General features: G+C 56.0%; 2 long non-coding RNA genes across 3 annotated transcripts; both read right to left on the reverse strand.

Moving 5' to 3' along the window:
• Nucleotides 1–1,852: 1,852 nt before the first annotated feature.
• On the reverse strand, nt 1,853–10,426 carry LOC130143317 (uncharacterized). Of its 2 annotated transcripts, XR_008819706.1 has the most exons (3): nt 10,227–10,426; nt 2,423–5,040; nt 1,853–2,259 (listed from the first exon to the last, which is right to left on the reverse strand). It is a non-coding gene; the product is annotated as an uncharacterized LOC130143317 (long non-coding RNA). The 2 variants fall into 2 exon arrangements; XR_008819705.1 differs by having other exon boundaries at nt 1,853–5,040.
• A 1,523-nt stretch (nt 10,427–11,949) lies between these two features.
• LOC130143316 (uncharacterized) lies at nt 11,950–15,902 on the reverse strand. Its single transcript, XR_008819704.1, has 4 exons — nt 15,854–15,902; nt 15,446–15,490; nt 12,854–13,985; nt 11,950–12,209 (listed from the first exon to the last, which is right to left on the reverse strand). It is a non-coding gene; the product is annotated as an uncharacterized LOC130143316 (long non-coding RNA).
• Nucleotides 15,903–17,627: the final 1,725 nt, after the last annotated feature.

A 17,627-nucleotide genomic window follows, 5' to 3' on the forward strand; every position in this document is an offset into this window, starting at 1 on the left:
CGAGGAAGTTTTCCTCATCTCGAGCAAATATTTTCCTCTTCCAGACACGGTCCCTTTTCCTCTCTCCGCCGAGGAAGACTCAATTACACCTCGTGCGGAAAGTTTATGTCCTCACCCCCCCGCCCCGATTTGGCATTTCTTTTCGGTTTTATTAACGCTGACTTTGACGCCTTCGATTTTCTCAGGCTGCCTCTTCTCAAGGTCACGGGTGGAAAGATGCAAGAAGCCACCAGGGTCTGCTGAGAGCATCGGCGACGCTCTAAAAAGCGAGGGGGGTGGGGTGGGTATTTTTGAGCGAGAAAAATCAAATGGAAAAAAAAAAATCCTCTGGGAAAAGCGAGCGGAGGAGATGGGAACCCGCTGGCGAGCACATTTCCGTGAGGGAAGCACCAAATATTTCCTCCACTCTCTCTTTCACGCCGTCAAGAGTTAAATTTATCACCAGCTTCCCCAGGGAACAGGAAGAAAGCCTCCGGGAAAATCACGGGATAAAAGGAAAAGCGCCCGCCGGAGTTTCTCCTTCCCTGAGCCAGTAGCTCCGCATCGCTTCGTTTGTCTCCCGCTCCGAGGGCCCAATTATCCCTGTGATCACCGGGATATCGACGCTTAAACCACCGTGGATTTTAACGATTCTTCCACCCAGCGACGATCCACCTGGCAGCTCCACTGAAACCGCAGATATTTTTATCCCAAGAAATTCGGAGCTGGAGGTAAATCGCGGCAACCTAATCGCAATGGGTCACACCAGCCGCTGCGTACGAGGTTTCCGTTACCGTCAGCGGGAAACCCCTGTTCCTCGTTACCTCACCGTTAATTAATTAACCTCGTGGACCTTCTCCAGGCTTGAGGACTGGCGGTTTATACTCCAGAAAGGGATTTTAAAATATCCCGGTTTTTGGACCGCTCAAGGTGTGTTTGCAAATCCTACGAGCAACAACAGGAATCGCAAGCACGCGTACAAAGAAGGTCCCTATTTCTCCGGTGTCATCCTCTGCCCCGCCCCCCACCCCACCCCCCCAGCATCCCAGCAGATTTATCCATTCTGAAAAAAAATAATTAATAAAATAATAAAATAAACCCACAAGGTGCGTCGGGTGGGTGAGAAGGGCAACCTCCCGACAAGAAAAGCATCTTCCGGGGGGGGAAAAAAGCTGGAAGTTCTAATTTCCCCAACAAAAGCATCTTCCAGCGGGGAAAAAAACCTGGAAATTCTGATTTCCCCGACAAAAGCATCTTCCAGGGGGAAAAAAAAAGCTGGAAGTTCTAATTTCCCCGACAAAAGCATCTTCCAGGGAAAAAAAAAAGCTGGAAGTTCTAATTTCCCCAACAAAAGCATCTTCCAGGGAAAAAAAAAAGCTGGAAATTCTGATTTCCCTGACAAAAGCATCTTCCAGGGGGGGAAAAAGCTGGAAATTCTGATTTCCCCGACAAAGCATCTTCGGGGTGGGGGGTGTGGGGGTGGGAAGCTGGAAAAAAGCTGGAAATTCTAATTTCTGCATTGAGGGATTGCAGACTCCGCAAGAATCCTGCCGGGAATCGAGGAAATCTCCATTTCAATGCAGTGGACCTGCAGGAATGCGGTGGCTTTCCCCAGGACAGGATTTGAGGAAAGGATTCCTCCAGAAATCCACCCGGGGGCTCACGTTTCTAAGCAAACAACCCCCCCAACTCGGAAACTAAACGGTTATCTTTTATTTCCACGGTCCTAATAAATATTTGAAGTATAAACACTCGCACGTTTTTTTGGGGGGTTGTTTTTGTTTGGGTTTTTTTTTCTTTTTTCTTTTTTTTTTTTTTTTTTTTTTTTCCCCTAGCAGAAACTTAAAAAAGGCAACAGCCCGGATTCTGAACATACCGACGACAAACGCCTATTTTTAAGCTTGGAATTAGCGTTTCCCACATTTTGCCGCTCTCCCAATGGATTTCTCAACGCCTTTTCTTTTCACCGGCTGGCGACTCGATCCGGCCAATTCCATAAATCCTCCTCTGGCCGTAATTAGAAAGCAACCGTCGCCGCGCTAGAGGAGAAGGTTACGCGCAAAAAGTCCCCTCTGGGCGTGAAAACTCTGTCTGGAAGTTTTTGGAGACGACGCCTGAAGTAATAAGGGAAACGGGGCGCGAGGTCCAGCTTCCACCCTGGCACCATCACCCTAATTAGGGCTCCGCAGCCACTCCAGGAGTAATTAAACCACCGTTTTGACCCAACGACGTCAACAAATTCCACCCCTGGGAGCAGGGCGGTTTGTAGCCCCGCTATTCCTTCGTAAAAATAAGAATTAACGACAAGGCTTCGCTCCTCCCTGGGATTTTCCATCCCACCCCATTACTGCTCGTTAGGAATAACCCTCGTTAGCCTCACCGGGACACCCCCCCCACACACACACGGCCCAGGACGGGAGGAGAGCGCTCGTGTTTTACTAACCTCTTGCTTTTAGCAACTCTGTGCCAACTATGGGTAGGAGAGGAGATACAGAACATATTTGCTTTATGCAGTCATACTGTAAAGGAAAAAAATAGAGAAGGGCCGTTACACCACCGATCCCGACGACCTAATCCAATAAAAAAAATAGAAAAAAAAACCAAAATAAAACCACCACCCCAAAAAAAGCAGAAACGCGGAGATTTTAAGGGCAACGGGTCTTGTTTGAAGCCTTAGGGCGCAATATAAATATAAATTGGAAAGACAGGGATGGACAAGGTGCTCCTTTTTTCCATTCAGGGTTAAGGTAGGAATTCCCTGCAATAAAACTCGCCGGGCTCTGGCGGTGCGGCCAGATTTGGCTATCTGTATTATAAATTCCCTATAACCCAGAAATTAACGTGAAAATTCCTAAAGGTGATGGCTCCCCGGGACAAATCCCAACAAAACAGGGAGCGTCGGAGAACAATTCCTCCGCGCCACGAAGTACGCCCGGAGCGTTACACCCGTTTCGGAGATCACAGCACTCGTAAAATTCCAGCCACCAGGAATGGAGGGTTCCAACATCCGCCGGATCCGGAGCTGGAAACAGAGGGAACAACAAACCCATCTTGTACGACACAAGGGCGATGATCCCGGTTTGGAACAGGCCCCCAGGAGTTCCAATCCCACGAATCTCGAGGAAACAAGTCAAATCTGAGGTCACCGAGGTGACTTTTTTTTTTTTTTTCTCCCCCCAAGTATTCTCCTAAGATTGTCACTTGCTGCGCTGCGGAATTCCCTCCGGGATGCTCCCGGGATGTCTCCGTTACTACCAGGCTCTCCGATATCCAGCTGAATGCCGCGCTCGGCGCTTCTTTCAAGCCGCCTGGGGCTCCAGGAGCTCCCGTTTCATTTCCAGCCCTTCAGGTGGGTACTGCAGCAACCAAAGTCTGCGTGCTCTCCTCCAGGGATTTCTTTATTTTTGAAGACCACGTGTGGAGGGAAAATTATTTTCTAACTCTTTTAGTAGGTGCTTTCGAGCGGTGAAAAGGAAGAAGACTCGTAAATGAGCGATGCTGCACTTACATCCTCCTTCCCTGGGAAATTACTCTCGACTGCCGAAGCAAGCCGGCGGCGTTTGTTCGCCGCTTCCATTGGGACAGGTGGAAAATCCAGGAGCGTGAGACTCCCCACTTCCCCGGTGGAAAGAGGAAAATCCCAGGATGTGGCTCCCTCGAGCCACAGGCAGGCGGGAGCTGCAGGTGAGGGCTGCCCAAGAGCAGCACCGGATGCTTCTTCCTACGGGAACGCTGCTAAAAACGAAGTAAAACTCACCGGCATACGGTTTCTAGTTAACTATGATGGTAAAAAAACCGATTAAATCCACCAAAGCGAGTCCTCCTGCCCGGCATCACCGTAACTCCTTCCCCCACCCGCCCGTTCTGCCGCGCCGGACAAGCTTTGCCTTCGCAGCAGCGGCAGGGACGAGGCCACGCCGCGGCGAGGACGCTCCCAGCGCTGCCCCGTCCCGAGGCGCTGCCGGGAAATGTCCCATTTCTGGGTCAGGGAATCGTTTTCCCCGGCGGCGAGGACTTGCACCGTCCCGGGCCGCCCGCCCTCCCCTCCCCCTGCGCAGCGCAGGATTTACTTGGGAGCTTTTTTTGCTCGAAATCATTTCCAGACTCGCATTCCCTCGACCGCAGCGGGAGGAGGAGGAGGAATACAATGGGAGCAAAGCGCTGGCTTGGCGGGGAAGGAGGGAGAAACTCGCTGGGGCTGGAAGGGGGGGGGGGGGGGGGGAGGAAGAGGAAGATGCGGGGAAGGAGCTTGGCAAACGCTCCCTGTTTACCTCCACGAGCCGCCGTGGCGCTTTTTTGGTTCAAATTTAGAGCTATCGCTCGTGGGTTTGTCGTTGGGCCTTATCCCGGCGGGATTTTTTTCCGCTTGGGAAAGGTGTGCGGTGCTGGCGGGACGCGTGCCCTCGCTCCGCAGAAGAGGTGAATCCCGCGGGGAAGGCCTCCTCCACCACGCAGATTTATGAGCCCCGAGCCTCCGACGGCGGAGGCGCAGCACCGGGACTGGCGAACGCAACGGTGGGATTTATTTTTAAGGGGGGAGAAAATTTCAAGAGAGAAAAAAAAAAAAAAAAAAAAATATCAACACCCAAAACCCAGGAGAAACACACTCAATACGCAGAGTCCTGTCGGGAAACAGGCCTGAACCTGCAGCACCTCCCCAGAGGCTGGAAAGCCGTCAGTGGCCGCCGCTTTTAATGACAGCTGATGAAAAAAAAAAAAAAAAAGAAACACCAAGAAAACAGAAATGTTGACAGTTTTAAGCTCTCCCAACAATTCTCTTCAGAAAATAGCCCAGAAATTGTCCGACATGCGGCCAAAAAAAACCAAACCAAACCACACCACCCAACTCGGTGCAGGTGAACGCATCGTCGCACGCAGATCCCTGACCTTTTTGTCGAAACGGCGACGAATGTTTCAACTCCTTATGGCAGCAGAAACCGCTTCCAAACACGCGCTGAATGTAAACCGAAGTATTTTTGCCCTCTGCCTGCAGCCAGCCCCCGGCCTCCGGCCTCCACGAGCCATGGGAGAGCCTTGTTTTCCCGGCGGATGCTCCGCTCTCTCCGGGACGGCGAGGAAAAGGATAAAAATCGGGTTACATTTGCTGCCGGAGAAGGCGAGGAGAGAGGGTTGGGGGCAGGAGGAGGAATGGGGGTTGGAGGAGAAGCGTGAGGGGGGTTCACGGGGGGACAAAGCCGCCGCGGCGGGGTTTTGGATCCGTCGCCCGACGGTGGTTGGGGATTTTGTGCGGCGCGGCAGAGCTCGGGGTTTACACTGAATAAACTTGCGGAAACGCGGAGCCGAATTTTCCCAGCTTTGCCAAACTCAGCCGGGTAAAAGGCAGAGGAAGACGAGGCTCCGAGCTGGTGCACCCGTGATGGCCTTTTCCAAGGGGTATGGGGTAATTTCAGCTCTCAAACAGCGCTCCTCAAGCCCAATCCATCCCATAATACACCCCCCCAGCCACATTCCCACTCCGCATCGAACCCAAGGCACAACGAGACGTTTTCTATGGAAAATAAGTGACACCCGCCTGATGGGTGACAAATACGGCCCAAGGAGAGGCGAAAAACGAACGTTCCCATGCAGGTGCCGACGGAGCCGCCGCTGCCAAAAATGGGGGTTTTGGGGCCAAACCGCTTCTAAACGGACACGGGGGAGCGGAGGATTTACACCAGGAGCTGCTGCTCTTAGTAGTGAGGAGGGAAAGGTGCGGTGTCACCCGCAGCCGGCAGACGAGGACGCTCCTCAGGCTCTGCACCGGAACAGAAAACGTTAATTCCCCGATTACGGGAAAAAACGAACTCTCTGAGTAGGGAAGGCACCGCCGGCGGGGAACGGGGAAACGTGACGGAGGCGCAACGGGGGGGTCTACTCGCAGCGGGATGAGCGAGGGGAGCGGGTCTGACAGCTCCGCACACCGCAGCCCCCTTGCAGGAGCAGGTAGGGAAGGGGTGAAGGAACAAAAGCTTTGGCTTCGCCAACAGGCCGTGGCGGAGGGATGGCGGGAGCTCGAGGGATGGCGGGAGCTCGAGGGATGGCGGGAGCTCGAGGGATGGCGGGAGCTCGAGGGATGGCGGGAGCTCGAGGGATGCTCGAGGGATGGGGGATGCTCGAGGGATGGGGGATGCTCGAGGGATGGCGGGAGCTCGAGGGATGGCGGGAGCTCGAGGGATGGCGGGAGCTCGAGGGATGGCAGGAGCTCGAGGGATGGGGGATGCTCGAGGGATGGGGGATGCTCGAGGGATGGGGGATGCTCGAGACACCCGGTTCATGCGGACACATCGAGCTCCGCACCGAAATACCTGCGAGAAGCAAAGAGTGCGGTAACAGAGCGGTGGTGGCAATCTGCCCCGTTTTTTTACACCAAAAATTCCACTCTACTACAGGATAAAACGTAGCTACTACTGAGAAAAACCCTACGCTGCTAACGTGACGGTTTTGAGGATGCATTTTCAACGTTCCTCTTTCCTATAGCGACTTAAATTTAGCACTAAAGTCTCTCACGTCGCGAAAATTCAAGTGGAAAGAAACACCGAGTCGCAAACCGTTCCCCTCCGCTTTGGTTTCTTTTTTTCCTTGGGGAAATAAAAGAGGAAAATGCTCGGGAAGCCCAGCCTCAGCCGCGCAACGGGAAACACCCCCGGCATGAAGCCCCCAAAAGCTGCACGCAAAACTCCGCCACACTCCCCGTGTCCCCCCTGCGATTGACACAAAGAGCCTCCTCCCACCCCTCCCCTCCAAAAAAAAAAAAAAAAAAAAAAAAAAAAGACTCGATGAGATATTTAAGGATTAAATCCCTGCAGGATGCGGCATTATTTAGGGGCTCCCGACGGCTTCCAGCCTCCGTACTCCTACTCAGGGGATACTACACGGGGCTTCACTTCCAGCCTCCATGCTCTGACTCAGGGGATCTTCCAGCCTCTATGCTCTTACTCAGCGGATACTACATGGGGCTTGACTTCCAGTCTCCGTACTCCTATTCAGGATATACTACATGGGACTTCCAGCCTCCACGCTCCTACTCAGGACATACTACACGGCGCTTCACTTCCAGCCTCCACGCTCCTACTCAGGACATACTACACGGCGCTTCACTTCCAGCCTCCACGCTCCTACTCAGGACATACTACACGGCGCTTCACTTCCAGCCTCCACGCTCTTACTCAGGACATACTACACGGCGCTTCACTTCCAGCCTCCACACTCTTACTCAGGACATACTACACGGCGCTTCACTTCCAGCCTCCACGCTCCTACTCAGGACATACTACACGGCGCTTCACTTCCAGCCTCCACGCTCTTACTCAGGACATACTACACGGCGCTTCACTTCCAGCCTCCACACTCTTACTCAGGACATACTACACGGCGCTTCACTTCCAGCCTCCACGCTCTTACTCAGGACATACTACACGGCGCTTCACTTCCAGCCTCCACACTCTTACTCAGGACATACTACACGGCGCTTCACTTCCAGCCTCCACGCTCCTACTCAGGACATACTACACGGCGCTTCACTTCCAGCCTCCACGCTCTTACTCAGGACATACTACACAGCGCTTCACTTCCAGCCTCCACACTCTTACTCAGGACATACTACACGGCGCTTCACTTCCAGCCTCCACACTCTTACTCAGGACATACTACACGGCGCTTCACTTCCAGCCTCCACGCTCCTACTCAGGACATACTACACGGCACTTCACTTCCAGCCTCCACGTTCCTACTCAGGACATACTACATGGCGCTTCACTTCCAGCCTCCACGCTCCTACTCAGGACATACTACACGGCGCTTCACTTCCAGCCTCCACACTCTTACTCAGGACATACTACATGGACTTGACTTGCAGCCTCCATTCTCTTACTCAGGGGGCTCCAGCCAGGCCACGTACGTGCATGCAGGGGACGGGGAGAGACCGGACAAGCGCGTCACTTCCAATTTCGCATCACAACATTTTACACACTGAAATAAAAGAACCCGCTCGGCTTTAAGCCGGGGGACGCTACGCCAATTCGGATCCAAATAAAACCACGAGGCCAGCACCCCTTAGCACCTTGTCCCAGCATTCCGAGCTACGAGAAATACGTCCACCACAGAAACAAGTGGCGGTGCACGTCCAGCTCCCTGCTGGCACGAGGCGGTGGGTCGGCACCGGAGCAGCAAAATAGTTTTTGGGGCAAGGCAGGAGCTCGGCTGCGGCCGAGGAGCGCTGGTGGAAACGCCAGACGGGCCCGAGCGGCAGCCCCGGCGGTGCCAAGAGGGACCAAGGCCTCTCCCACTGCCGGGGCCAGAACGCTGCCTTCCCTCCTCGCCCCCAGCTGCTGCTTTTAGGACAAGAGGGAAGAAACCCAGGATGGAGAGGTGGCACCTCGCGGGCACGGGAGCAGGGCGGCCGCGAGAGCCAAGGATGCGACTCGCAAAACTAACCGCCACGCTGCTGCCCGCGCGGGCCGGGAGCCATCGTTCGCCTGCCTCTTACTTTGAAGTTACACAAGGAAGGTTGCTGGACAACTGACAGGGTAAAGGTGTCCCTATGCCATTGTCCTCTCACTCTAGAAAGCATAATAGTAACAACGATCACGTAATAAACCAAAACAGGCACAGAAAGTGCCAAAACAGAGACAGAAAACAAATTAATCGTATAACAAACCAAGTAAATAACATAGTAAAATAATACAATGAGATAAATAACAAAACAGTAGCATAATAACACGGTAACATAACGCTGTGATAATATAACGTAGCAATACGATAAAAATAATTCAGAAATCCAAGATCAGCGCAATTGGTTCACGTGTCAAAGAACTGGCAGCAAAAAAGTGAAGTATTTCAGCGTTCAAACGTAAAGAGAAAGCGTCAACACAGGCACCAGGGGACGAGGAACCAGCCCCAGACCGACGCCATGCATCAAACCCTCGCCCTGAGCATGGCAGGCGTGGCGGGGCACCCACCGGCACGGCACCCACCGGCGCGGCCACAGAAACACCGTCCGCGAGCAGGGCTGCGCCCACAGGCCAAGTCCACGCTCAGGACAGAGTCCCCCTGCACCTGAACTTGTGTGGGGGGAAGAGGAACCCCAAAGCCCCCCCCCCGTGCCTCTGTTTCCCTTTGGGTCAGACGTACGCCGAAGTTACGGTACCTGGGTACCGCCACGGCACCAGACCCGTGGGCAAGGGGGACAGACGGCGTCACCCGAAACGAAACAGAGGGAAAAACTCAGTCCGCAAACGCTGGATTTGAACCTCCAGAAAACTACGGAGCCCACAGAGACCAAACCTGCGAGCCTGGGACCACGCACGCAAAAAAGGCAAAGCCAAAACCCTACGGAAACGGTAAATCCAACTCGGAATGAAGCCGCGAGCGGCCGACAAATGAAAACTAGAAGAGAATTTGAAGAGCAACGAACTGTAGTTTATTCAACGTATTTTTCAGGCAGCGAGGGAGAACTCGGGAGCCGTAAGGCGCCCACTCGAGCCCCCAAGCCAGGCAGGTGCTTTTGCCAGCGGACGGTGTGTCCCCCCCCGCCGCTTTCCCCCGGGCTCAACCGGTGCCACGGGGACGGGCTCCGGGTTTGCGGCTTCCCGGGAGGCCGTGGCGCCGGCTGCGGGCGCCGACGGAGGGGTTCACACCCCGACATGGCAAACCCTCCGTGCCTGCGCTCCCGGAGCCATCCCAGGGCATCCCTGCCTCTTCCTCGGGAGGAAGAGGAGGAGGAGTGGAGCGGGGCGGCGGGGCGCGGCGCAAGGAAGGGGGGGGGCACAGGGACACCCAGGCCGGCAACCGAGACAGCAACACCGAGTCACGGCAGCGCGAACCGGCGGCCTCTCCCCGAGCCGCCCCCCCCCCCCCCCGGCCGCCTCCTCCTCCTCGCCCGGGAGGAGGTGGGGACGAGCAGGGCGCTTCCCGGAGGCAGCGGGAGGGGGGGGGGGGGGGGAGGGGGCGCCGGCGCGCCCCCCACCCCCCCTCTTTTCGGGCGGTGGGGTGCGGAGGTGTAGGGGGGTGCGGGGGGTGCGGAGGGCGACGTCTCCTTTTCGGGAGGTACATTGTATTCCGGAGACGTGACCCGCAGCCGCCGCACCGGGAGGCTGTCCGGGGGCGGCGGGGCCGGGGCGCGGGGAAGGGAAGGGGGAAGAGGCGGCCGGGCCGGTGGCCGGGGAGGGGGCAGGCGCCCCCCCGGCCGCCGCCGCAGGTAGCGGAGTTAAGCGATTTAAAGCGAAATTGCTGCATTGTAAGAAACTCACCGTGATGTTTGAGCAGCAGTCGGCGCGGGGTCTCCCAGACATCCCCGCACGGGCTCCGGAGGCAGGACCCCGCCAGGCACCGACACATAGGGGTTCAGCGCGCTGCCTGATCGCCCGCCGCGCCGCCGCCGCCGCGCCGCCGCCCAGCGCGGGGGGCGGCAGCGCCCGGGGCACCCCCGCGGCTGCGGGCGAAAATAAACGCACGGCGCGGCCCCCCCCTCCCCCCCCGCGCCAGCCCACACCCCCCACGGCCCCCCGCATTTGCATACGCCACGCCCCCGCCACGCCCCGCCGCCGCCGGCCCGGCCCTGGCGAGCAGCGGGGCACAGCCTTGGCTAGCAGTGCGGCCCGGCCTTGGCTAGCAGCTGGGCTAGCAGTGCGGCCCGGCCTTGGCTAGCAGTGCGGCCCGGCCTTGGCTAGCAGTGCGGCCCGGCCTTGGCTAGCAGCTGGGCTAGCAGTGCGGCCCGGCCTTGGCTAGCAGTGTGGCCCGGCCTTGGCTAGCAGCTGGGCTAGCAGTGCGGCCCGGCCTGGGCTAGCAGCTGGGCTAGCAGTGCGGCCCGGCCTGGGCTAGCAGCTGGGCTAGCAGTGCGGCCCGGCCTGGGCTAGCAGCTGGGCTAGCAGTGCGGCCCGGCCTGGGCTAGCAGTGTGGCCCGGCCTTGCTAGCAGCTGGGCTAGCAGTGCGGCCTGGCCTTGGCTAGCAGCTGGGCTAGCAGTGCGGCCTGGCCTTGGCTAGCAGTGCGGCCCAGCCTTGGCTAGCAGTGGCACAGCTTGGCTAGCAATTGGGCTAGCAGTGGGGGCCTGGCCTTGGCTAGCAGTGCAGCCTGGCTAGCAGTGCGGCCTGGCCTGGCTAGCAACTGGGCTAGCAGTGCGGCCCTGGCCTGGCTAGCAACTGGGCTAGCAGTAGGGCCCTGGCCTGGCTAGCAGTGCAGCCTGGCCTGGCTAGCAGCGGGGCAAGCAGCGTGGCCCGGCCTTGGCAAGTAGCAGGGCCCTGGGCTGGCTAGCAATGGGGCTAGCAGCACAGACTAGCCTGGGCTAGCAGCGAGGCTAGCAGCACGGCCTGGCCTGGCTAGCAACGCAGCTAGCAGCAGGCCCCTGGCCAGCCCCAGGGCTAGCAGAACAGCCTGCTCGTGGCTAGCAGCAGGGCCCAGCCTGGCTAGCAGAGTGGCCAGCGAACCCCAGGGGAACAGAGGCACAGGGACAGCCCCCATTCCGGGCCAGCCGCGCCCGCTGAGCCCCCACAGCGCCTGGGAGACCCCCCACACACCCCCATCCCTCCAGCACGGCCCCATTTCCCTATCAAAATGGGGGGGGGGGGGGGGCAACACACAACACACACCCTTGGGGCTAAGGGGGGGGGTCTGCGGGGCCGGCGGCCCCCCTGAGCGGGGGTTACCTGCTGGGCCCTGCGCCCCGGCGAACGGGCTCACCCCCTCTGCGTCCCACCCTGCGTCGCTGGCGGCGGAGTCGGGCCCTGCCGAGAGAAAAAGCTGTTGACACACAATTTTTTACCCATCGCATCCAGCAAATGATGATCCCAGCTCGGAGCGAGGGGGGAAAAAAAAATTATTTATTTTTTTAAAAGTGTTTTTAGAGGGAGGCTCTGCAGAAAGCTCAGCACAGGCATCGACACAGGTGCTGAGGACAGAAAAAAAAAAACCAAACGGGGTGGCAAAGACCCCCTGAGGCCCCGGTTGTTTTTTTTTTTTAAATTCCCATCGCCCCTATTATTTTTATAGCCAGGGAAGATAAACCAATAAAAGGCTCTCAATTACTTTTAATTCACTCAGGACCGTGTCACCAGGACAAAGAACACACGCACAGGACACCAAAAGTAGCACTGACGGAGCGAAAGGAGAGACAGCGACCGTAAACCCCATCCGATTTACATCGTCACGCAGCTAACGGCTTTCCCCCGTCAAATTCTTGTTTAGGTTCCACCGGCGTAAATCACGCCTTCGTAATATAAATTTCCCTGGCTAATTCCTGAATGAGAAATAAAAATGACTTGGAATACAACCAGGAAGGGAGGAGTGGGTTTGCCCGCGACACACGTACTCCTCGTTAGTTATTTGTGACGGCCTGATCCTGTTTTAAGCTGTGGGTCCAGAGCGAAGTGCGCGGAGGGGCGTTTGGAGGCAGTGCTTATTAAAACGCTGTGGAGAACATCTTTCTATATATTCACTTACAAAGAGGGGAAATTGTCTTTAAGGAGCGTCAGGATGAAAAGCAACGCTTAAAAAGTCTTCCGGCTGAAGGCAAGCTGGGAAAAAAAAAAAAAAACAAACCGCATTTGCCATTTTTCAGCTGGATTTCTGGTCGGGATAAAGCCCCGAGCCGCGCTGGCCCGGCCTCCCCACCGGCGCGCCCGGGCAGCCCAGCGCCCTGCCCAGCCCAGGGTCCTCGGACATCCCAGTTACAAACTGGTTGAGCCGGCGAGGAGGCTCCGCTCGGGATTGGCGAGGTGCAGGCAGGGGGAGGCAGGGCCAGGCGCCTTGCCCGCGCCCTGATTAGGCGGGTTAAATATGATTGACCAGTGCGAGTAATTAATCTGCGAGAGGCCGGGCTTGGGGCTTTGTTTATACCCCTGGATTGGTTGGATTTGAATTGGATATACGTTCTGTTTGTACCTGGGTGGGACCTGCCGGGGTTTTATTTTGGTGCATTACGCTATAAAAGCGCAGCGCCAGCCCAGCCGAACGCTGTCATCGTCGTCGTCATCGGCCACCATCGCTCCATCTTCGCCGCCGGAACGCCGGGAGCCGTCAACCGGGTACGGTGCCGGAGGAGGAGCAGGATTCCGAGCTGGTTTTATCAGGAAGGGGAAAAAGAGACAGACCCACCGTCAGCAGCGCTCACAACAAACCTTTAAGCTTCACGACGCACCCTTGTCTTGGAATTTTTTTTTTTTTTTTTTTTTTTACCCTACATCCCAGAGCACTGAACACAGCGGAGCCTACCTTAAAAAAAAAAAAAAATAAAAAAACAACCCACAAGCCAAGGCAAAAAGCAGTTGGCACAAAGCCACTGTAAGCGATAATTTGATTAACCCACGGGACAGGACTTCTTCCCCCGAAGGATGTTGCTATCAACAGCGCCCTCAAAACCTGGGGGTGATTTCCAAGCGGGAAGCATTAACAACATCGTCATAACGAAGAATTTTGCCTTTCACGACGGTGACTTTACGAGCAACTCCTCAGGGGGAAAAAAAAAAAAACCCAGACCAAACCCCAAAAACTTCCAACACTGCTTTTACGATGAAGGACGAGGGGAAATTCACCGCAGCAGCACGCTGGGGTGTCGCATCCCACCGTCGCGACACATTTCTGTCCCAGCTCAGTGCTCCCCCCGGGATAGAAATCCTCACCAGGACAGCTTCTTCCAGCTTTAACTGGGGTCAAATCCTGCAGCAGAGCGAAATGACCCACCGGTATTGCACCCCCCACCCACCAAAGTTCGGTAAAACCCCTTCTTTTTAAGAAATAAAGCATCAGCTGCATCACGCGGCGTGCTAATTAATTTATATTACACCCCCCGTGGACGCAAACATTCACTCTGGAGAGGAACCTGGCATGGCACAGTCACAAACGAACCCCCCAAACGCCGCTATTTTTAGGTTTGCTTAAAATATACCTGATGACTAACAGAATTACATACCATTTTTAATGTAGTAATAACCGAACGCTCAAAGGTTTGTGCCTCTCCTCACAGGTGGTTCCTGCTTTAACCACTAGACTGCAGCAGCCGGAGTCGCTCCTACACCTTTCCAATTAAAAAAAACCATTGTTTTATTTCCCTCTATTATTTCCTTTCCCCCCCCCCAACTTCTCCCAAATGTCTTTTGCTAGGATCCAGGTGGCTCCCAAGGATGCTTGGGATTATTGGATACTAATCCTGTTTGGGATTACTGGATAATAATCCCAAGGGATGCTTGGGATTATTGGATACTAATCCCAAGGGATAATAATCCCAAGGGATTATTAGATGGGAATACCAATAATACAGCTTTTGCACTGGTGCAATTAAGTTGTTATTATTATTAAGGACCCAGGAATGGCCCAGCACTCATCCTGGGACAGAAGGACAGCGCGCTAAAACTAAACCGAGCAATTTCCTTCACACCATAATGTTAAAAGAAACGAACAACAGGGAAAACAAACATAAAACCAACAAAAAGGTGCTGGAAATAGCTTGGAGAGGGGGCTCACAGCGATCCTGATGAGCTGCAACCCCTTTTCCACTTGAAAAGACCGGGGTTCCTCGGAGTTTTACAAGCACCGTAGAAAGGTAACAGCCATCCCATGAGACAATATTCCCGTTTCACAAGGGAGTAATAAAACGAGGTAAAGAATTTATCCAAAGCCAGCCGACAAAACACCCAGGTGAGAGGTACGTTTGGTCACTCCTTGCTTGCAAAATGCCCAACAAAATACATTTGGTCACTCCTTGCTTGCAAAATGCCCAGCTGGTCGTTTTTTGCTTGAAGCTTAGATAAAACCATCTACTCTTGCCTGGGCCTAGCCTACGTTTTCTCAGTTTTTGCCCCATAACTCACATCTCCAGTCCCTTCCCCACCCCCACCCCCCCCCACGCATCCTCCCTCCACACCATCACCCCTGATACTGCATGAATTCACTTTAGGATAGAATAAAACCTTGTAGTTAAAATATAATGAATATAAGAAATATATTCTAATGAAACTAGTAGTTGCACAACAAAAGCTGCTATGAAAACCTCCGTACAGCCCTGTAGCAAGGCTAAGAACTTGTATTTGCTCAAAGAACGTAGGTATAGTAATTAGGTCATGTAACCATGGTCTGAAAGAAATAATTAATGAAATCGCTGATGAAAGAAGGAGTCTGTGTCTCTAACTTTCTCTAACAAGGGGCCTGTTTATAAGTTATCTACAGGGAGCGACTAAAAGAAACAAGCAGAAGAAACAGATGGTCGACACGGACATAAATTAGCTCAGACCGATAAGAACACCGCAAACTTGCAAAACCATCACGTACCAGGCAAAAGGTGAAACGTACACCACGAGGAAGACCTACGGCCTTCCTCCCAGAGACCCCTGCCCACAATTCTTGGAGGAATTTGCCCAAGCGCAAAGGGCTGATAAGCTGATTAACATACAAAGCCAGAGTAGGCAGGGCTAGGTAATGAGTATGTACAGGCGTTATATTGATACAATAAAACAATGAATATTTAATTAAGGTAGTTACTTTAGTCATGCGCGTTAGGCAGAAGGATCCCCCGTGCATCCAGTGCTGCCAAAAAAAGGATACTCAGTCACTAAGAAATTTTGACTTTGTTCTTTAAAATCACACCCCCCCTTCCCAAATTTCCCCCTTTTACCACCCCGCAGCGCCTAAATAACCCTAACCCTGCAAAAAAAGAGGTCGCAGGGTTCCTTGAACCTTTATTTCACACAGAGCCCTCCCCACTCCCTCCATCCATCCATCCACCCACCCAGCGCCACCCCCCTCTCCCCCTCGCATAAACACCCATTCCCCAGGCTCCCCTCCCCATAAACCCAGCCCCCCCCCCCCCCCCCCCCCCCGTGCCTTCCACACACCCTTCTCACCCTCCTCCTCGCCCCTCACCCCTTTCCCCCCCCCCCTCCCCCTCACAAAATGGCGCCTTCCCCTCACGCCGGCGTTTTCCCGCCACAGCTCCTCCCGCCCGCTCCCGTCACGTGACGCCCGCGCGCAGCCGCCCCGGCCGCGGGGGGGGGGGGGGGCGGGGGTCAGCGCGCGTGCGCCGGCGGCTGGGCGGGAAAACGGCGGCGGGAAAACGGCGGGCGGCGCCGAGGGACCTTCCTCGTACACGCTGTAAGGAACGTGTGTGTCCATCTTTCTCCCCCTCCCCCCCTTTCCTTAGCCCCTCACCTCAGCCCCTCCACTGCCGGGGTGGCTGTAGCCCCCCCCTCCCCCCCCCCCCCTTCCAATCCATGGGAGACGCGCAGCCCCCGCCTGCCTCCCCCCGGATGTGTTCCCCTCAGGGAGGGGCCGCCTCTGCTGCCGCTTGCAAGGCTGGGGGCAGGGTTTCCCTCAGGGAAAGCCACCCAACTCCATCCCTGCGGTGGTCCCATAGAATCCTGTAAGGTGGGGAGCAGAGTTTCCCTCAGGGAAAGCCCCCAGCCCCCATCCCTGGGGTGGTCCCACACACTCATACAAGGGCAGGAGCAGTGTTCCCCTCAGGGAAAGCCCCCCAGCCCCATCCCTGGGGTGGTCCCACAGCCTCCTGCAAGGCCATAAGCCTCGTTTCTCCCAGGGAAAGCCCCCTGGGTCCCAATCCCATCCTGGGGTGGTCTGACAGCCTCCTGCCACATGGGGGGCAGCATTTATCTCAGGGAGAGCCCCCCAACTCCATCCCTGGGGGTGGTCCCACAGCCTCCTGCAAGGTCAGGAGCAGCGTTTCCCTCAGGGAAAGCCCCCCAGCCCCATCCCTGGGCTGGTCCCACAGCCTCCTGCAAGGCCATAAACCTCTTTTCTCCCAGGGAAAGCCCCCCTGGGTCCCAATCCCATCCCTGGGGTGGTCCCACAGCCTTCTGCAAGGCTGGGAGCAGCGTTTCCCTCAGGGAAAGCCCCCCAATCCCAGCCCTGGGGTGGTCCAACAGCCTCCTGCAAGGCCAGGAGCAGCGTTTCCCTCAGGGAAAGCCCCCCATTGTCCTTAATCCCATCCCTGGGGTGGTCCCACACCCTTGTACAAAGCCAGGAGCAGCGTTTCCCTCAGGGAAAGCCCCCAGCCCCATCCCTGGGGTGGTCCCACACCCTCATACAAGGCCAGGAGCAGTGTTCCCCCTCATGGAAAGCCCCCCAGCCCCATCCCTGGGGTGGTCCCACAGCCTCCTGCAAGGCCCATAAGCCTCGTTTCTCCCAGGGAAAGCCCCCCTGGGTCCCAATCCCATCCCTGGGGTGGTCCCCACAGCCTTCTGCAAGGCTGGGAGCAGCGTTTCCCTCAGGGAAAGCCCCCCATTGTCCTTAATCCCATCCCTGGGGTGGTCCCACAGCCTTGTACAAGGCCAGGAGCAGCGTTTCCATCAGGGAAAGCCCCCCAACCCCATCCCTGGGGTGGTCCCCACACCCTCATACAAGGCCAGGAGCAGTGTTCCCCTCATGGAAAGCCCCCCAGCCCCATCCCTGGGGTGGTCCCACAGCCTCCTGCAAGGCCATAAACCTCGTTTCTCCCAGGGAAGGCCCCCCTGGGTCCCAATCCCATCCCTGGGGTGGTCCAACAGCCTCCTGCCACATGGGGGGCAGCATTTATTTCGGGGAAAGCCCCCAACCCCATCCCTGGGGTGGTCCACAGGTTCCTGCAAGGTCAGGAGCAGCGTTTCCTTCAGGGAAAGCCCCCCAATCCCATCCCTGCGGTGGTCCCACACCCTCATACATGGCCAGGAGC

The sequence above is a fragment of the Falco biarmicus genome (genome assembly GCF_023638135.1).
Source record: "Falco biarmicus isolate bFalBia1 chromosome 22 unlocalized genomic scaffold, bFalBia1.pri SUPER_22_unloc_5, whole genome shotgun sequence".
NCBI classification, from domain to species: domain Eukaryota; kingdom Metazoa; phylum Chordata; class Aves; order Falconiformes; family Falconidae; genus Falco; species Falco biarmicus.